At 42.3% G+C, this 22,055-nt stretch overlaps 1 protein-coding gene across 1 annotated transcript in view; it reads left to right on the top strand.

Annotated features, from left to right (window-relative positions):
• Positions 1-16,375: 16,375 nt before the first annotated feature.
• Positions 16,376-22,055, top strand: part of ANKFN1 (ankyrin repeat and fibronectin type III domain containing 1) — a 185,304-nt gene continuing 179,624 nt past the window's right edge. Inside the window, exon 1 of the mRNA XM_004377902.1 lies at positions 16,376-16,506. The gene's annotated coding sequence lies outside the window, so the exon portion shown is untranslated. The remainder of the gene's footprint in view (positions 16,507-22,055) is intronic.

Below are 22,055 nucleotides of genomic sequence, written 5' to 3'. Positions count from 1 at the left end.
TTGTGCTCCATAAGCATTTGTTTATTGGATATATGAATGAATGGATGCTATTAGTTAAGTTCACACACACCCCTCCGAATTCTCGATGCTTGATGGGGAGTTTATACTTGCCGTCTGTCTACAAATTCGTTGTAGAACTTAATGAACCAATGATTCTCTATTATTAAGGCAGGTGTAGAGAGGAAGTGATGGGGAGTATATGAGTGAGTTTTCTGTCTTGACAAATCTGCCACCAACCATCAAGATTAGACTTCATCGAGCTCTGTGTTTTCACCCACGAAATGTGAATTATAACATATCTCCTGTGATTTTGCCCGGACACAAGGAGTAGCCGAGGAGTTCTAGGTCTTTAGGGAGAAATTTTACAAATGGAGAATGTTTGGGGTAATTTGAAGAATCAGAGTGTGAGTTTGTAAATTAGGGTATTTCAGTTACAGAGGTTCCAGTCGCAGGGGCCTCTAGGTGTCGCTAGAGAAGGGCGTGGGGCAAAACCAGCTGCTTTTTGGGTTTGTCAAGCATCTCAAGTTATTTCTCAGGAGTTGGGGTTTGGCAAAGCCTGAAACCCCTGTTACCAAGTCTTTCTTTCCCTCTTAATTTTTAAGCCCATGTGTATTTTAAGGGAAATTTAATCCGTATGTTTCTGTTTCCCTTACACTTAACTCATAAAAATGGTTTGTCAGAGCAATTTGATGTCCCAAAAATCTTTGGAGCTTTTATAATGATATTTTTTAACCTTCCCCCCGCCCTTTTTCAAAAAGCACAGGAAACTGTGTTTTTTTAAAGAAAATGAATCAAACTGAGAAGTCTCAAGGTCAGTCTTGATGGGTCAGACACAAGCTCAAGGAGAAAATGGGTTCTTCCACTGTCACTCCAGCCAGGGCTCTGAGAGTGGGAGGGAGGTAGGTTCCACACCCAGGCAGATGCCAGTAATTGGCAGTGCGTTATGATGTTGTTGTTAGCTGCCTTAAAATCGTCCCCCACACCCCAAACCCACGGAAACTCTGTGGACAATTGAGCAAAATGCTGCCTGGTCCTGCACCGTCCCCATGATCAGTAGGGTTTTCATTGGCTGATTTTTGGGAGTAGGTTGCCAGGCTTTTCTTCCTAGTCTGTCTTAGTCTGGAAACTCTGCTGAAACTTGGTCAACATCATAGCAACACACAAGCCTCCACTGACAGATATGTGGTGGCTGAGCATAAGGTGCATTGGCTGGGAATCTAACCCGGGTCTTCTGCATAGAAGGCGAGAATTCTGCCACTAAGCCACGACTACCTCTCTGTGTTGTGATAGAGTCTCAGATATTTTATTGGTTGCCCACCAGGCTGAGAGTCTCTCTCCCATCTGTATCTCAGTATTGGGAGATCTGCTCCATGTTCCTTAGAATTTGGGTCGCCCCACCTTGATCAAATCCTAAAGGTCAGCACCAGAAATTCATGCACACAGGCAGTCCAGAAGAATTGTAACCTCTAATTCTGTAACATAGTATCTGTTTTCTAATTTAGTTTTACTCAACAGCCCTAGAGAGAGAAAACAGGAAGTTGGCATGTTTATGTTAACAGTTAAAAGAAATGTTCTTATAAATCTTTGTAAAGATGGCATTACTCCAAAGCTAGTGAGTTAGCTGTCACTGGAAGTATTCACATAATGCCCCAGATATCCGTGGTGCAGGCAGAAATGTCCCATGTATTGATGCTACCTCTTAGCCCTAAGGGGGAATATTTGGAGTTATTTGACCTGCATCAGATCCGGGTTGTTAGCCAAGCCACGTCTTCTGCCATCAATTGGAGTTAAACTGTGGTCTGCCTCCTTTCTGGCAGTGTGTTCACTGCCAGATTGGATTGGATATTTCTGGACAGTAAGGGCCACAGTCTCCTAGTGCTTGGCATGTAGTAGTATGGGACAACTCAACTCTAATAGCTTGGTTTAATCCAAAGTACTCTAAAACTATTTGGCTGACTTATCCCATTCTGTTTTCACTATATGGCATCAGAACTCTGAAACATAATGGCTGATGTTTTCTCTGCCATAGAGACCAAAAAGCCGTATGGACATGCATCTCTCAAAACAAAATTGCAAATAAGAGGCTCAATCAAGGAGTGTGCCCAAGGCTCTGCTGTTATCTAAATGCAGGTGGGTACAGAAAAGCTGGACTCATTGAAGATACACAGCTTTGGACAGCTCCCCTCCAAAGTTAGCTGATGATAGGGATGAAGCAGTGAAATTCTGGACCTGGATGGCTGAGTGGAGGGCAAGAAATGAGCAAGTCTATAGGACTTGAACACCAAACAAGGGAACTGAGATTACATATTATTTCTACTTTGGATCTTGAATGAGGATAGAAAGCAGCTAACCGGAAGTGGCCAGTCTTGGAAATTCAGTGAGTCCATGGGGCCTGGCGGGTATCAGAGTTTTGTATGATTGGTACATTATAGACAAAAGGTCAGGTACTGGAGAGGAAAGAGCACACAGGTCTCATGTTCATAGGTAGGTCCTGGTCAGATGTCCAGGAGATCCATCCTGTTGGGAAGGACGCATCCTCCAACTACTCAGGTTGGATTCAGCAGAGGCAAGAACAATCTTCTAGGAGAGGGTTCAATTCAAGTCAGAATACTGGCTTTCAATACTGGGAAATTTAATACCAGTGGGAGGGAAAAGGCTCATCGTGAATTCCAAGGATGCAGATTATTATCAATATCTAGAGTCTGAAACATTTCAAGTCCGCCTAAGTGGTACATTAACACTGTGATCAGGATTGTTGCTAAATCCTTGCTCGATGTTCTCTCTTTGGTGGGGGTTGTTTGTTCGTTCTCAGTTTCATTGATTTCTGCTGTCATCTTTTACTTCCTTCCTTCTCCTTAATTTGGTTTATTTGTTCTGTTTTCTAGAAATAGAAAAGATCATATCACTTGACCAAAAAAGAACCTTGTTTTCACATGAAACATGGAATGAATCGGGGATTAATGAGGAAGACAATTTTAAAATTAATTTTTTCTCATTGAAGATATAGCAATAGAATACATGAACAGGCATTTTGAATGATATACAAATCATGAAGCCACTTTCAGTTTGTTGTACAATCTCCACAAGTTACAGGAAGTGTTAGAGGAAATATTAAAATGCCATTGAATACATTTACAGTTAAAATTAAATTTGGACTTAAATGAAATTGATTTGTATGAAGAGTTAAATCTTTTGGGAAAAACTGTTCTGTAAATGAGTACTTGGCAAACAGTTCTCCAATGTGATGCCATTTTATACTCCACCAACAATATATGTGCATTTCAGTTGCTCCACATCCTCACCAACATTGCATTTTAGCCATTCTAGTGGGTGTAAAACGGTATCTCACTGTGGTTTTATTTTGCAGTTCTCTGTGACTAATCATGTAGGGAACCTTTTGATGTGCTTAATGGCCATTTGTATAACTTCTGTTGTGATTGTCCATTCGAGCGTTTTGCGGAGTGACTACTGTTAATTCTATTTTATAGATAAGAAAATTGAAACTCCGGAGTCAATTGATTTGCCAAAGACCCATGGCTAATAAGTATCAAACCCGAATCTTTAACTCACGTCTCTTACTCCAACTGACATTTCGTTTCCAATGCATTGAACTACTTCCTCAAAGAATCCCCAGCCTCAGCTGCTCTTATCTGTGACATTCTACAGCATCCTGAACCTCAGGGTCTGTTAGATGAGGATGCAGTAGAGGAAGGTATACCACGTGCCACTCAGTCAGTGCCCACTGATGGCAACCCCATGTGTGTCAGAGGAGAGCTGTGCTCCACAGGGTTTTCAATGGGGGATTTTTTTCAGAAGTAGATTGCGAAGCCTTTCTTCCAAGGCACCCCTGAGTGGACTCAAACCTCCAGCCTTTCAGTTAGCAGCCAAGCACATTAACCATTTGTAGGGACTCTAGAGGAAGCAATAGATATGGAGAAAGGAAGAGGGGAATAAATTTAGGTTAATTGAAAGCATCAGTGATTTCTTTTTAAGATAGACCTCAGAACCATTTCACTCTAATTCTAGGGTCCTTATGTGATGCCTGATGTCCTCTGAGGCAGAGATCTACTCTCAGTCACAACCACTCAATGCTGCCAAGCTCAAAATGAGCTCTTCTTGTTCAAGTGCAAAATGCGTGTCACCAGGCTTCATGTAACTCAATCAGTTAAAATGGCCACAATTTCTCCTGTCCATATGCCACACTGCACTAGATTAATATTTGGTTGATGAAGTGTAAATGCCTCTAAGTACTTGATTTTCTCCCTAAAATATATCTGGAGGAGATGGTGGCTTTTTTTTTTTTTTTTCCTCCTTTGAGAAGTAAATACATTTTGGCGTTGGATCGTCATGGAAAATCCCCACTTTTCCTTGATGCTAAAGGTAAATCATGGAAGGAAAAGAGCAAGTGAATAACTAGGTCTGGTTGTATTTGATACCCTGAGTTTGAGTGTTGAGTGTCTGAGGACAAAGTGCAACATTGTGCCCCCCTTTCAAGCCAAGAGGAGACTCTTCTAGCTAGAATGGCGGCACAGATGCAAGGCGCCTGTTGCTGTCCTTTTAATCCTCTCTGAGCAAAGTCTCGGATTTTCCTCCCAAATAATGAATGAAGTGAAAAAGCCATTCAGCCTCTAATTCTATTCAATGCCTTCGCTCTCCTGTGAGGTGCATCCGGTGGGTCCCACAATGCCAGAGAAGAGTTGCTTTGAGTACTTGGCGTATGTGGTCCTTGAAAAAATTCTGCCGAGTAAGCCCACACAGTGGCCAGAGCACCCTATTCAGGCCTGCTGTGTCGCTCTGCTGGGAGTTCAGAGTCTGGGACAGAGTAAAGAAAGGAAAGTGGGGCAGGAGTCTGAAGACAGAACTAGGCCAGGAATAAAAGGGCTGTGCCAACGTCTGAGGGGAGGAGACTGGAATAATAGAAAGGAGGCAAGAATTTAATGATGAATCTTTAAAGCCTTCTTAAAAAGTGTTATTACAACTTCTTTAACTTTTTCTTTTTTCCTTTCTTCACCAATTCATTAAATATCTTTTTGCCACTGTGTGCTTTAGGTCAGATACTCCTGACATTTGTTCAGTACAGCAAACCTGATCTGGTGTTTTCAGGAGAAAGGGGTAATTTTTTTTTTCCTTTCAGCTGAGAGTAATTTTAATTGGTAAAGTGGCATTTATCTACAGTCCAGGGTTTAACTGCAGCACGGACTGCATCGATAATTGCTAGGTCCCATCACACGACTCTAGGACTTCATTATTATGTTGGAATGTGCAAATACAATTAACTTCCTCACTACTCCTTTATCTTAGTATTTTGAAATCTCACCACAGTTAATTACAGAGAATTCTCTCGTCTCTACTAAGCTTTGATGTCACGAAGTTACGGAGATCAACCAAGGGGCCTTTTCCATTTGTCAAATTGGTGAGGCATTTCTTATGAGGGCAGGACAGTAAGCAATCTGGCAGGAGACTGGGTCACAAACTAGCCACACAAATGTCATATGAGGAACTCATGCTGTGGAGTGAGTGGGGACAGAGGACCTAGAAAAGAGGGAAGGCTTCTTTGGAGATTTATTTATTCAGCGGTTAACCAACAGTGAGAAGACCTTTTCTGAAACTTGGTCTTGGGGACGTCGAATTCACCTTAAGCCTGGGACTCAAACTCCAAACAGAAGTGCTTCTGGAGGGTGGAGGAAGGAGAATTTTCTCTATGGTTTGACTGACCACCAGCTAATGACTCAGATTACTCATGCAAATCATCTCTCACTGAGTGGGGCCACCTGGCATAATCAAACAATCAAAAGCTCCTGTGCAATATTATGAGCAAGTAAAAAGTACCAGTCCCACCAATAGAAATACCTTGTTGGCTTTATCTGAAGAAAACCTGCATAGATATAGGGTTCTATTAATGAGTGAGGGACGTCTACATTAGTTTTTAAATAATCAAACGTTCCTGATAAATAACACGTTTAAAGCAGATTTCAGTGCACTCTAGGGGGAAAGATGTCACATATATTGACTCTGAAGTGCCAGAACATATGTCCAATACAAAGCAAGAGTAAACTTGTTGCCATCCATGATTCCAACTCATGGCAACCACATGTGTTACAGAGTAGAGCTGCTCCATAGAGTTTTCTTGGATATAATCTTTACAGAAGCAGATCACCAGTCTTTCTTCCACAAAACTGCTTGGTGGTTCGCATCACCAACCTTTAGGTTTAGTAGTTGAGCACTACTACCAAGTGTAGCTGGTAGAAACAAAGCGTTTTGTCTTCCTGGCAGAAATGCACTTTTATGTGCTAAGTGCTCTGTTGGCCTCTTCATATCACAGCATGTTAGAAAGAGCTGGAAGTGGCCTTCAAGATCATTTTGACTCCCTCACTTTACAGAAGAGAAAGCTGAAAGGGTTAAAAAAAAGAAATATATCCATCCAGGAGGATCTTCGGGAAGATTCTAGCTGATGTCAAGAGACAGTATGTATTGTTGTAGGGGAAAAACATCACAAGGGTTAGTAAAGTAAAAAGAAAGTTTTATTGGGCGTATATTCAAAAGGACAAAAGTGGGAAGCGGACGAGCATGCTGCCACAGCCATGTCTGCCCGAGCCCAAGGAAGGTTACAGAATAGGCAAGAATGGGAAAACGGACAAGCACGCTGCCACAGCCATGTCTGCCCGAGTCCAAGGAAGGTTACAGAATCATCAGTATATATCACTGTCACAAAATGGGTAGAATCATTGAAAGCATCACTTTTTCACTGATTGGCTAGAAACTATAATCTTAACATTTTGAATCATCTTTCTTAACAATCATTGGTACAGGTTTCAGTTACAAAAGTCAGGAGGGTCTTCATTGGTCTAACAAATTCCTGTTCACTAAATGTTAATAGAAAAAGACAAAAGGTGAGAAGTCCTTTGGGTTAGGTTTTATTGCCCTTTTGTGAAAACTTCCTTGAGATAATTTCTGAGATTGTCCCATCTGTTGTCTTATCTCAGGGCCCAGTTGATGTGTCTTTGTGAGTCTGTGAGGGCCCAGCCCCGGCTGGGTCACATTTCTCCATGCTCAGGATCAGGAAATAATGTTTCCAAATATTATTTTCTAAATCAGTATCAACCTGCTCAGTCCCTTCTGCATAAAGAACAACTTAGCCTGCTTTCATCTTGACTCATAGGAAAGGTGTAAATCCCACCCACGTAGTCAAAGCTTTCTTGCTGGACTGCTGCTGATTTCGAAGTTAACAAAGGCTAAGGAAGCCTATCATGAAATGTTTGTTTGGAGGGGCCAGAATCTAAACTTACACTCTTTGTCATGGTCATTTTTTTTTTTTTAAGAAGATGACAGATTGGAGCAGCAGGAGGGGAGAGACTCCAGAAATGTGAGGAACAAGAGACCATCAGGATGAGCTTTTTTTCTGGTTTGTTGTTGTCATTGTTGTTGTCCGTGTGCTCCTAGGGGTATCGGGTTTATCATCGTGGCTGGGGACAGGTCTGGGAATGTGGTGGACAGTGAGACAACAATTTCCTTCCTGGCGTGTCCGTGAACGGCCAGCACAGGCAACACGTAATCAGAAAATCTACAGCTGCATTGTTGCTGTTGACAACTTCATTATGCCTGTGATATTCAGCTGGGTCATTCATTTCCCGAGCATGGCAATATCTCCTGATACGCCTAATGGGTTGAATGTAATTTTGTAAGCTTTTGAAGATGAATGTCTCCTCTTGTGCTTAGCTTTGCCCTAATATGGGAAACAATGATAGCTACCATTAGCAAACAGCATTGTAGCATTCAGCTTTTTAGTGCAGGTTGGGTACCCAAACCACAAAGGCAGGAAACATTAGTGATTGGAATGATACACTAGATATGGGTCATTTATGTCCCTTGCAACTGCTGTTTTGTCTGCCTCTGCAGTTAACCTTCAGATGCCCAGGGCATTCTCCAAAGTAAGGTGGCCTCGCCAAGGATATAAAATAAGTTAATGGTTTCGGGGGTAGAGTGGTGTTTGGCATGATATGCCTACAGTCACTTACCAATGCTGTCCTGAAATGGAAGAACCAGATGAGAAACAAGAAATGTGACCCATGCATAATGTCCAACATCCAAACTGCAATTTTTCTCTAATCCTACAAACAAAAGTGTAAAATGCATTCCTTTGCGTTCTCTTTAATTCAGTGTAATTAAACATATATTATTTGAACATCATCTATCATGTACAAGGTCCCAATGTTTGAGCTGAGAGGAAAAGTCAAAGGCTTCCCCTCATGGAGTTTTCCTATCCAGTAAGAAAAGTAGATAGAGCTCCAAGTAACTCTAATGAAAGGTAGGCTGTGCTGAGAGCACTAACATAGTTACAAATACTACAGTGGAAGAGGAGAAAGACACTCATTCCGTTTGGGGACATAAAACAGACGTTGAATATGCTGTATCCAAGACCTTCCTTCATCCACCAGCCAATTCAGTTTCTTTTGAGAGAGTCAGGTCTCCCAAGAATCTCACTTGAGTCAACCCCTTAGTTTTACAAGTCAGGATTCATCTGATTCCTGAGTGCTTCTTGGTCATCTTTGATAATGATCAATTCCAAGTATTCCAGATGAAATTGGAGAAGTCAGCATAAAGTTAGACCTAAGAATCTCTCAGTCTATCCTTTTATCTACCACTACACCTGTTTTCTTAGTGTTATAAAACTAAATCCTACTAGGCAGACTCGTGTTGTCAGCTAGAATATAGACTGATTCTGTGTTAATACCTTGAACTATAGGCATTTTTTATATGAAGATTTTCTTAAAAAAAAAAAAAAAAGGAAGTGGAGGAGAAAGAGTCTGCTTAATGTTTAGCAAAGTCATTTATTTTTTGGTACTTTGCCTCAACTTGGCCACTTTGACTTGTACGTTGAACACCTACACACTGAACTCTAGTTTTCATGCTTATTGGTGAAGATTCAAATGGCTTGATGGGTAGGTGTACATCTACGTAGCGTTTTGGAGAAGTTAAAACTGTGCAGTATACTGATTGCTTTATTGATCTGATCTTATCAAACTCCTTCTGTGGTTTATGAATCATCAAATCTGAGGACATCAACAATTTCATTTTTAATTATTTGAGAATTCTACACAACTTTCTTAAAATAAGTGAAGACACAAGAGTCAACGTTCGCTTTTGAGATGCAAACAAAAGACCTCCCCAGAGAAATGACCAAAATGAATGTCATGAATGGAGAGGGAGCCCAACATCTCTGGGATGGATCATATTCTGTTACCACAACCCCACTACAGTCCAAATCTAACTATACGGAGGTAGGATCAAGATCCAGTTAGCAACCCATTTATTGTAAATGGTATCATTATGATAAAATCCCAGTGCATCAGAGAATATAGATGGCCTTGGGGGTGGTTATAAGAAGTGACCTGTGCTGACTACTCTTGGAGAGATTTAGGTGAATACTGCCACCTATTGATAGGTGAAATATATGCCACAAATTCCTACTCTGACCTGACATTGTGCTAATGCTTCTCAAAGCATATCTCATTACTCAGTTGGCCAAAGCATTTTTTAACAGCTCTTTAAGTTCATAATTCTTCATACATTTGTGATGAAGAATAAGTATGTTATACTTACTTAAAACAACTTCTTATGAAATGTATTTCTGTTAGGAGGCAAAGCAGCGTGGTAGAAATGTGCCATGAACTTTGCGGTCACAGACTTGGATTTGAGTCTCAACTCTACTACTTAATGCACATAAACAAGTTAATTAATCTCTGTGAACCTTAGTTTCCCCATCCATAAAAAAGAACACAGGAGGTGTTTGATAAATGGCAGCATTTATTATTATTTTTTCCACTAAGCGATTAAAAAGTGCCTATTTGTGATGTGATGATTGGTAATATGGCAAACCACATCATGTATCAACTCTGGTGAACCCCTCTGTGTGGTTCTATTATACTTTGACAATACTACTTGTCCAGTATAGTATCTTTGACATCCAAAATTAGGAGAGTGTGAACATAAATATTAGAACTTTAAGTGTGCCAATTGAGAAAATGAGGATAAATGGGCTTCATTAGCAAACACCTCCTGACTGCCCTAGACGATATATGGGCCTGAGCAGATAAAGAATTATGATAAAAACTTTGGAGCTGCGTATAAATGGGGCTTTGTGACCTGCTGGATAAGGTTGAGGACTTCAAGCCAGACCTAGGAGGCTCACATTCCTTCCTCGGCATGGTGTGGGGGATCCCGGGCCCTTACAGACAATAGGGGATTCATAGCCTGAGAATTCTAATGATGACTGAAAGGAGGGTGGCAGCCAGAACAAGAAGACTTTTCAGAAGCACGGACCCTGATTATCACATCGGCGCTGCAGCCCTGCAAGAGGCTACTGAGAGGTTCTTGGAAAGCTTTCAGTGAAGTGTTTGTAACCTCCTGAAGAGAATCCCATTTCTCAAAAACGCAACACTGGAAAATCTCACATGATTAGTGCGACAAACATTCTGTCATCAAATCACACTAGAAGTCAGGCGGACCATCTCTTTTCTAAGAGTATTCTTGAATGCCATGTTTCTAGGCTCCAAGACTTAGAGAAGAATTCCAAAAGAGGGGTTCTCAGGATATTCGGGAACTTTTAACTTTTAGTCAAAAAGGTCAACTGGTGCTTAAATTGAAATCATCGAGAAATAACATGCCTATGAACAGGCTGCACCTTTTGAAAAGATCTGCTTTGGACTGAATAGCCAAAGCTCCCCCTCCCCTCCCTTTTTTCCTTTGGGGCTTAGAAATCAGAGGGAGGAGGAGGAAGAGTTTCACATTCATTACTAACAACTTCGCACATAATAAGCATGTTCAGATACACCCTGGGGTGTTAGTTTTCTTTTCCTATGTTTTGTCCCCTTTTTAGCGGCTTTCGATAAGTAGCACATTTTATTTTTGAAAAAAGAGCTGAAGCTGATTGAGCACCGCGCCCTGAGGAAGGTCAGGAGATTAGGGAGCGGAAGCAGGCTGGCCAGACGCTTTGCTGACCACGGCCAGGGACTGCTGCTTTCTTCCCATAATTTCACTTTGAGACTCCGATGAAAAGATGCCCCCTAAAAAAAGGAAATCTTTGCTAAAAAAAAAAGAGTAAGAAATTGTTTAAAAAGTGGCCATCAAAAAGTGATCGATTTAAGTTTGTCTCTTACAAGCCAACCACATGGGACCAACCACAGGGCAGACATGCATTTGTAATGATAAATGGATCTTCTCAAAATATGGGCAGGATTTTGCAGGCAAGAGTGGATATTACTGACATCTGATATTGGTGGGATTTGGCCTGATTTCACAAGCATTTTTCTGAAATTCTAAATATTGTACCTCACAAATCAGACAACAGTATACTATTGAAAGGAGCCTTTGAGTTTAAATGGTCCAACTCCTTTGTTTTGCAAGTGAGAAAGTGATGCCCAGAGATAGAAAGTAACTTGCCCACGGTCATACAGCTGGTGAGGAGCAGCCCCAGGACTCCAGCTCAAACTCCCCATTCCTAAACCCAGGTTCTTTCCCTTATGCTAAACAACTCCTTCCATGGGAAACTGCAAGCTCTCACATTTAACCGGGAAGACCTCTTCCAAGGGGAACTCTACACCCATCCCCCCTGCAAATGGCCCTGCTAGTTGTCAGAGGAAGTTCCCCTCTCACAGCCTGAACTGACTCCTTTGTTGTTGTTGGGTGCAGTCAAGGCGATTCTGACTCATAGTGACTCCATGTGACAGAGTAGAATGGCCCCACAGTGTTTTCTTGGCTGTAATCTTTACGGAAGCAGATTGCTAGATCTTTTTCTGGCAGATCCGCTCGGTGGATTTGAACTGCCAACCTTTTGGTTAGCAGCCAACAGCTTAACAGTTGTGCCACCAGGGATCCTCTACCATGTACTAAATGGCTTCTTCAAAGCAGTCTAAGCACATTTTCATGGCCCCCAAGGATTCAGCCTCCTGCTCTTTTCCCTATCTTAAAAAAGTACATAGACCATAACATGAATGCCCAAATTATCTCTGTGATTGCCAGTGGGATCAATTGATGTCACCATCATCTGCCATCTCCCAGGTTAAAACTTTAAAAGTCATCTTCAGCTTCTTTCTCTCTCTCACTTCCTCCCCTACCTCCACCTATACCATTGACAAACTCTACAAGTTCTACCTCCAAAGTGTGTCCTATACTCATCTCCTAATTTGCGTTTTCACAGGCCCTCACCACAGTGTCTCCCTGCCTCCAGGTTCTCATCACTTCAGCTTATTGTCCACAATGGCTAGACCAGAGGATGTTAATGGCTATAACGACATTCTCCTGCTCAAATTCCCATCACCTTTAGAAAAAATCCAGACTCTTTAACACAGCATTTCAAGTCCTCCTCGATCTAGCCCCTGCCTGCTTTTTGATACTAAATTCCATTAGATATACCCATCAGCATTCGCTCTTGTCCCACCTGACTCCGGACCTTGACTCAATTCCCTTGTTTTCTTTTTACCCTGTAGATGGTCTTCATTCTGCAAGACCCAGTTCAAATGCAGTCTTCTCTGTGAATCTTCACTAATATCCCAGAAGGAAGTAATACTTACTTTTCTGCTACCCTGGCACATTGCTCATACTTTTTATGGCACTTATTTCATTCTGCCTTGTATTGAAATGGGCTGCATCTCCCTCACTAAATAGATCTTTTACCTTTGAAAAGATGTCTCATTCATTTTTGTACCCCTCCCCACCATAGTGCTTAATCCAATGTTTTGCGTATAATAAGCGGGGTTTTTTAAAACATTTATTAAGCACTTGTTATCTGCAAAGCACTAGACCATACAATATAAGGGCTAGAGGAGGAAGATACAAAATAACTAAAATTCAATCTCTGTCTTCAAAGGAGTTTTTAATCTAATCGGTGAGACATGTTCACAAATAACATAAACAAGTGAACTAACCGTGGAGGTGGAATTGGGTGGAGGGGAAGTGCTGAGTGTGGAATGAAACATTCTCAGTGTTCCGAATTAGAACACTGGTGTTACGACATGGAGGGTGGGGTGATAGGGAAGGGGTGGAGGCAAAGAAAGGGCAAGGCTTCTTTTAAATCCCTTCCTTGGGTGGTAGTCATTATTACAGTCCTGTCTGGGTCTGGCCAATTTGATCTGTCCTTCCCCCAATACCGAAGTAATCTCCCTAGAGCAAGACTGATCATTTAACTCTCTGTTCAGATGTTTGCTATTGAATGAATCAAGCATCAGATAATTGCAGGCTTATGCTAGGAGTTATGGAGAATACCAGTTTGTAGAGATGAGATAAACTCCCAAGAAACAACTAGAGAACAAAAGCAAGAACATGCTGTGAAAGTGCTGGGGCTGGGGGACAAAGGATGTGTGTCATCAGTGTGTGCTGGGATCAGTCAAGAAAGGCTAGTGGGAGGGGGCAAGCCTTGAGTGGATGGCCACTTGGCAAGAAAAAATCAGATGTCCTGTGAACTTTAAGGTTCCTTTCAATTCTGAGACCCCATTATTCTCTGAGGTGGTTTGTTCAGTCATTCAATACATACATGCTAAACAGTTAAAAAAAAAAAAAAACTCACTAAATATTTGTTGAATGCTTTCTATGTGCCAGAAACTTTGCTGGATGTGGAGATATGGTAGTAAGACACTTCACACGCAGAATCTTATAGTATAATGAGGATGACTGATGTTAACCGATGAAATGCAGTAAGATGCGATGGATATAGTGATGGGAAAGGGCAAGGGGCTGTAGGACCACAGATCTGTGTACCTAACAGCCCAGGGCCCAGAAAAATAACCCTAGAAGGTGATGTTTAAGCCAAGACTCTAAGGCTACTTAGGAGTTAGTCAAACAGAGGGGACTGAGCATTCCAGGTAGAAGAACAGAGTATGCAGAGGTGTGGAGTTAAAGGGAGTCTGACATGTCTAAGGAACTGAAAGACATTCAAAGAGGCTACAGCATGGAGAACAAGTAGGCTGGAGAGGTAGACCGGGTCTTAACATGGAGAACTTTGCAGAGGGATGTCAAGGAGTTTATACTTCATCTATGTTGCTGTCGTTAACCATCAAGTTAGCTCCAACTCACAGCGACCACATGTACAACAGAACAGAACATTGCCTAGTCCTGTGCCATCTTTACGATAGTTGATACGCTCAAATCCATTGTTGCAGCCACTGTGTATTTTGAGTGCCTTCCAAACTAGGGGGCTCATCTTCTAGCACTAAATCAGACAATATTCTGCTGTTGTGATCCATAGGGTTTTATTTGGCTAATTTTCAGATGTAGATTGCCAGGCCTTTCCTTCTAATCTGTCTTAGTCTGGAAGCTCTACTGAAACCTGTCCACCATGGGTGACCCTGCCGGTGTTTGCAATGGCTTCCAGCATCATAGCAACACACAAACCACTGGAGTATGACGAACTGAGAGATGGATGGTAGAATCTGTAGGCTATGGGAAACAAAGTATTTGGCACAGTATAAATAACTTATTAAGAGGTGCTTAAATATCCATTGAAGAGTGCATTAAGGAATGGATGGATGAACGCATGAATCTGCTCTGCAATGGACATGGGCTTATTGACTCAGACTTGAGTATTTGCTCCGGGAGGCAGTGCCACATTACAGTATGAAGCATCCCCTTAGGTTTACACAGGAGTTTGAACTCACGATCCCTGTGAGGCAGCTTCCAACCTTAGCAGAGTTTTTCATTATCACCGGGTTTACCTCAGCAGGTGGACGAAATCTGCACTAAAGTCAAGTTTTTCTAGAGTCAAAGAGTAAAGTTTTACCTGGCAGTCATTTAAGCTTAAACTGCAAGTGGGTAGTTTGACTCTTAATCTTCAGTGAAAAAATAACCTTTGGAACCTCAAGGGCATGAATATTCCCAAATTAGATTATTTGTAGCAAAGCTTCCATGGACGAGCAAGTCCAAAGAAAGAAAGAATATAAGTTCCAGAAAGAGATTCTGACTTTCTTATGAGAAACGAAAAAGTAGGACAATTTCATGAAGCTAAACTGAGGTTTTCCGTTGGAGATCCAGATTTTAGGAGTCATTGAGCCTCGCCTCAGGTCCCAGCTCCACAACAGCCACCTGTCAGTAGGGTGTAAGCTGCCAGGGTGAGATGCTGTCTCTAAGAAAAGGGAGAATTTTCAGGAATACAAGATGCCATTCCCAGGATTCTAATTAATTACCAGACCGAAGATGAACACCCCACCCTCTTGTTTAAAACCAAGAGCTTTTCTTTTGATTTGCTGAAGAGTTACATTCAAAACCTGGGAGTTGATTTGGCTCCAGGGATAACAGAACAGAGTCAGTGCCTGGTGGAAGGGTCCAAACTTATTTCTGAAGTCATCACAGCAACTAAACATTCATTTGGCAGAGAGAGAATCTGAATAGAGCTTTAGAAAGTAGACTTAATGCTGTTGCTAGGGACATGTGTGTGTGTGTGTGTGTGTGTGTGTGTGTGTGTGTGCACGTGCTATTCATGTGTACTCTTAATCAGCAATGCCCCCCAACATAAGCAGCGTGTGAAGGTCTTTTGCCATTTCCCTTCATAGAGAAACATGAAAAATGCCTACATATGTGGCTTTCTAGGAAATCCTTTCTGTGTGTTTCATTACTTGTGTAAAGCAGAACGCCGTGAAGGGAGCCAGGTGCACCCATATATGCTGGCATAGAAGCAGCACTGGCCATCTTCCTCCTGACTGAGCCTCTCAGCGTCCTGATTCTCATGTGTGCTGACCATTGTCTCAGAACCTGCTCAGACAAAAATTCAAGCACTGGTTGAGCAGCCTGGCTGGATTTGGAGCTGTCTTAAGATGCCCGTTGCTCATGCTGGAAGCGCATAAAGGATTGCACAGGTGCCCTGTGGCGAGGGGATGTGACTGCCACCTGTGTGCTTCCGGTCCCAGGCAGCCATAGGAGGAAAGGGGTGTCTGGACCCAGAAGAGCTGAATCTCATTTGCAGTCCCACATTACTGGATGGGCTCTTGGATGCTAGATGATCTTTCTTTCCCTGCGGTTGATGGCGTGCAAAGCTGCCTCACTGCCCCTTTGCTCACCCTGAGTGACAGTCGGTTCCAATTCAGTCTTGTTTGCCATGAAGCTTGTTATCCCTGCACACTGTTGCGAATGGTCCTCACAGATACAATAGGCTAAACACACTCTGAAGTCATGGCATCCTTTTACTACACATACGAGCTTGAGAAATCAAGCCTTCCTGGGGCTGCAGGCACGAGAATACACCTAGATTCTCAGCCAAGCTGATTCCCTCTCCCCTTCTCTCCCTGGGCATCATTTGCTCTTTTATTTTGCATTAAGAGTGGCTTAGTGATCATGACTTCAGCTCTTGCCTGTAGTGATCCTGTTCGCATTTTATTCTTCACACAGAATAGGAAGGAGGTTTGCTTGCTTTGCGCAGAGGCTGAGCCACAGGAGAAGGCAAAGCCAATGTGATTTATTGAATGAAAGCACTGGACAATTACCAACAACTTGTCCCTCTGCTGCCTCAAACAGCCTGAACTGGTAAGTGAAATTTATTGTTGTCTTTCTTTATATGAACGTGGGGCTTTTTAGGCACTGAATATTTTTTAAAACGTGTGTGTGTTGCCGTGGTTTAAATGATAGCAAAATCTGCATCTTCCAAAGTTAGCAGCAGGCAGTCCATGGAGAATGCACATAAACACATAATACACTGTGGTCTGCAACAGCACATACATGTCCATGTGGAGAGGCAGGGGTGGGGATGGGGAAGCCCCATTTCTGATAATTGGAGGTTTTGTTTGTAGCAAGCTAAGCACATTAAATGCTTGCATAACTGATTAGCATTAGCTATGGAAAACAGATTGCTGTTTTACTGTGTAAGATCGTTTTCCCATCGGTTTCCTCAGTACCTACAAAGTACCTGTTGGATCAGGTAAAGATAGGTCCCATATGCTGATAATTCTGAATACCAAGCCAGGCAGATTGCTGTCTTCAATCCAATTTACAGGCCGGCCATGCAGAGTGAAATGCCAGCATTCTTTCCATACTGGGTGAGCACGCCTGTAAATAACCTTATGACCATGATGCTGAGGATACCTGCCAAGGAGGTACAATGGACGTGGAGGCAAACACTTGCCTGAGCCATTGCCACTTTTGCATCTGTGTTCCTTTCATTGTGCCGTGAAGGCATGTGGTTGGTAGGGTGCACCGCGTTCCAAGTGGGTTATTTTAAGTGTCCTGTTAACCTGTGCTGGTCATTGGCCCAGCCAAGGCCACTGGAAGTACTGTTGATAATCAAGGCTGAGTTTGCTTCTGTGGTGGGCCCCACAAATCCCTCTACTCACTTCTTCATTCTCTAAATAAGATGTGAGCCAACCTCTGCAGAGGAGGAAAAGTGAGTGGAGAAAGCTATTGCTTTTCCTAACCCCTCCCACCCTACCAGTCTCCTTACTCTTTTGTTTGCCTGGCTACTGCAAAGCTTTATGGCAGCATCAATCCATCTCTGGTGGGCTCAGAGTCCATATAAATGTCATATAGAGTTTAATGTCTTCGGTGCATTCTATCTGCCGTATATCACTGGCCGTTCAGACAAAGTTGTGGCCTTGGGTGCTGACAAAGATGGATGGTGTCGGAAGAGTGAGCAGCATGCTTCTCTAAATAAAAACCAAAGTTAGGAAATCTGAGAGATGGGTGAAGTTTTGCCTGGTTGAAAGGATCCCCAGCCCACTCAATCATAAGAGCAGGGTCATTCTCCCATGTGATTTGGCTATTTCAGGAAATGATGGCATTCCAACAGGAAACAGAATTGCCTAGTGGTTAGAGGACTGGTGAGATGTCAGGGTGGAAGGGCGCTTTTGTTAGTTCCTCAACTAAGTGTGTGTCTTTGGGAAATTCCATTACCCTCCATGTATCTTCACTCCTCCATTCCTGATTGTTTCAAGGATGACATGCTAAGCCCAATTAATGTATTCACATGAGATTCTACTTTAAGTTCTCCCAGGAAAGGGTGCAACTGATAATCACGATCATTGTTCATGCACTTTAATCCAGAGACCATTCACCTTAAACTCACAGATGAGAGTTTATGTAGTAATGGAGGAGATGCACGTCCCTTTTCCCATGTAAGGGTCACAAAGCACACTGAACTGGCATGGTCACGGGGATTAGAGGGGAGAATAGCACTGAAAAGTGTCATTAAAAAGCAAAACAAAACAAAAAAACTTAAATTTAAATAAATTGATCATGCCGATAACCAGGATTTTTGCTTCAATGTTGATCAGTAATAACTTATTTTCTATAATTATAATCCCAAGATATTGAAGGTGTTGAATATTTTGAAACAAACAACATGCAAGTATTTGGGCAGGCAGGGGCAATAGTTCAGGTATGGGTAGAGTCCATGTATAGAGTTTATGATAACTTTAAGTTTGCTCAGATTACTCCCATACCCAAGGGAGTATGCATATTACTCCCATGCACCTGGAGTTAGCAGCTGCAAAGGTACTGATTTGAGGAGTTCTGGTAGGGTCGCTATGAGTTGGAATCAATTCGACAGCAACAGATAGAAGGCCTATTTGCCAAAAAAAAAAAAATTTCCCACCTCTAGGATTAAGGCACCTGATATTCTTTCTACAAGGATTCAGTAAGTATTGCTGTCTTTTATAAAACACAAATACTCTTAGGAGGAACAATAAATTAAGCCACTCATACATTACCATAAATGAATGTATTAAATTTTTGTCTACTATGACAGGGGCAACCCAAAGGATGTTGAATTAAATATTAACACTTCTGCTTTCTATTTACTTCATACCTGTCTCCAAGAACTTGCCTTATAGTTATTATTTCACACTTTATCAGCACAACTAAGTAGTCTTTAGAGAAAGCTATTTCCTTCTTTTTATGGAGTACTTGCATTGAACAATACCATCTAGATTTTCTATAGGCCCTTGAGAGTCACACTGTGGAAAGCCAAACTCACTCTCACTATCTTTCCCCTTCTCAGCCCACTGTTCCTCTTGATTCTTTTTTTTTTTTTTTTTTTTTGGTGGGACCATTATATACAAGCAAGACTCACAGAAGCGATCCTCAGGTTTCCTGTTTTCTTTAGTCCCTCCTCCAATCACTAACCAAGTTCGGTCCATTTTACCTGCTGCATCTTTTGAAACTGTCCAGCTCTCTCCATTTCCATTGCTACAGTGTGTAGGTGAAGACACCAGACCTCCCTGGGGCTTTCTCAAGAGATTCATACTTGGTTGTCCTATGACACTGGTTCCACCCCTACCCTCAAACCATCCTTTGGCTGCTACCAGAGTAATTCTCTACAGCTGCAAATCTTGGCTTTTACTCAAAGTTCTTTAGTGCTTCCCTGGTGTCTACAGGTTAAAATCTGTACTCCTTATTATAGCATGCTAGACCCTTGATGATCTGGCCCGCTACCTCTCCAAGCTCCTTTCCAAGGCCCTGACATGGCTGATGAATGTACCACTGGAAGTGTCAGAAGCCAGGTGATTATGGTTAGAGCCCCCACTGGCATTGACCTTCCAACAACACCATATGTAAGCTGAGCTTTTATGTGTCCATATTGTAAGCCGAGCTTTTATACCTGGAACGCTGTTTTCTTTCCTTCCTGCCCATTAATTCCTCATTCACCATTCAAAGTCTTGCTCAGGCATCACCTTCTTCAACCCTGCTCTCCCTTCTCCCATGACCACCTCCTGTCACCCACAAAGTTAATTGCTCACCCCTCTGCACTGCTTCTCTGCCTTAATGCATTTTGAAAAGAGCATTTAGCTGTTTAAGATTTCAGATCTAGGCCCATATTGCCTGGGTTTGAATCCCAAATCTGCCCCTTAGTAGTGCCTCAATTTCTTATTATGAAATGGGGATAGTAATAGTTCTTTACTTCACAGGGCTACTATGAGATTCAGTGAGTTGATACATGTAAAGACGTTATTCTTAATAGTGCCCAGCTCAGAAGAAGTGCTATAGAAGTGTAAGCTATTACTATTATTCCATGATTTCACATATCACACTATTCCATAGCTAGATATTTGCATAACTGACTGCCTCTCTAGCCTGTGATCTCCTTGGGAATACAGGTAGGGCAACTAACTTACCTCAGTCTGGCTGGGGCTTCCCCAGTTTTAGCACTGAAAGTCCTGCCTCCTGGGAACCCCTTCAATCTTGGGCAAACCAGGACGGTTGGTCACATTATGAGGAACCCTATCATATTCATCTTTGAATCCCCAGGGTCTATTATAAGATACATAGTTATAAAGTACATCATCTTTAAGTGTTTGATGAATTCTAAAATCAATATTATCTTTCCACCTTCATCCTTATAAATATATGCTTTCAAACTTCAAAATTCAGTATATTTCTTGCTGTGGAGTCACTGCTGACTTTTCCAAACTTACCACTAAATAGATCATTATTAAAAACAAAAAAGTCCCACCATAGACCCTGGAAAGGTTACCTTCACCCTGCTATATATCATCTTTGTAATAGAATTGGCCACCCTTTAACCATCAAAGGCATACCGGTCATGTTAACAGCAGGTGGGGAATGGGAGGGGTTACGCTTTGTTTTCTGTCTAGTGACAGGCAGGTTGAAGCCTGAAGTTTCCCTAGTTCACATCTCAGCCTGAAGAGCAATCTTGTCCCAGTCAAAAATGTTCCCTTTGCTGAATGTATCTGCCTACCCAGCTGTCAAGAATGGCTAGAGCTTCTGTTTCTAATATGCTATGTCTTACGACTGCTGCTCACCCAAAGTGGCTCAGATCTGCCTTCATAGTAACAAATACAATGAGAGAGGCCCACAAACGAGCACTGATGAAGCATGGACTCTGCAAGTGCCAGAAGTCATTCCAAGCGCAAGGTCTTATCTTCAAGCTTCTAGAAAGGACAAGCTGATAGGCAACCAGACTAAGCTCCCTTGGGCAAAATAAAGCAGAGTGGTTAAGAGCATGGGCTTTGGAGTCCAAGTTCAAATCTTGTCTCCTCCATTTACTGGATGTAAGTAAGATCTTGGACAACTTACCTAACCTCTCTGGGCTTCAGTTTCTTCGTTTGTAAACTGGGGATATAATCATAGTACTTACTTTCTCACAGGGTATTGCTACATTTTGTCTTAACCCATGAAAACAAAGCCTGAGGCAAAGCCGAATGCTCATGTTTTATTGGGTATTGGGAGTTATAACCTCAGGGCATCAAGAGTGAAGGAGAAAGGGGTATGAGGCAATGAAGGAGAGAAAACAAATGTGTTTTCACAAGAAAACACATCGGGTTGGTTGTTTATACATACAGTAAAACTTGTGAAAGCTGGAAATCGTGTAAGGCGGAAACTTGTCAGAGAAGGAAAACGCAAATATCTTCCACTAATAAAGAGCGATAGCAAAGTGATAAGACTGCACCCTGTCAAAGGCAGAAAACTTACGAGACCCAGAAAAACAAGGTGGTCCGTGGAGTTCTGGCTCTCACAGGGTTCACTGTAAGTGACAGCTTCCAGGAAGCCCTGAGAACAGTCCACCAGGAGAGGAACGAAGAGGAAATTATCTGCTGGCTCCTTCCATTCTACTGTCTCTCATTGGTTCAGTTCACATTTTCCCCATTTCTGGTTAGTGTTACTCAGTTTCTCAGGGTAGCCATTAGAGAAGGTGGTGCCTCTGTGGGTCTTGTTGGGTCAGAAGTGCTGTAGCTACCATCACAGCAGGCATGATAGGGGTCATGCTGGAATCAGTCCCTCACCTGAGACAGGGGGATGGCAGCAGCCAAGGCTGTCTATTGGAGCCAATGGCCAAAACCCAGGGAACAGGTGGTTTTGAAGTAAACTTGAGGAGATCCTGAACTGGGTCTCATTCAGGGTTAAATGAGTTGATAGAACAGTGCCTGTCGCATGGTAAGTGCTGTGTACATTGTAGATGCTATTATTGTACAGAAGTTTCCATCTTATCTAGCATTCAGAAGCCATAAGCAAACAAACGAAACAAAACCCACTGCCATCGAATCAGTTTGGACTCATAGCAACCCTACAGAGAAGCCGAACTACTCTTTAAAGCTCAAAGAACAGTACTCTGAGCTACCACCCTA

This window comes from Trichechus manatus, unplaced genomic scaffold (assembly GCF_000243295.1).
Source record: "Trichechus manatus latirostris isolate Lorelei unplaced genomic scaffold, TriManLat1.0 scaffold00054, whole genome shotgun sequence".
Taxonomy (NCBI): Eukaryota; Metazoa; Chordata; class Mammalia; order Sirenia; family Trichechidae; genus Trichechus; species Trichechus manatus.
Note: the sequence above shows the minus strand (reverse complement) of the source record. Positions and strands in the feature narration are given on the sequence as shown.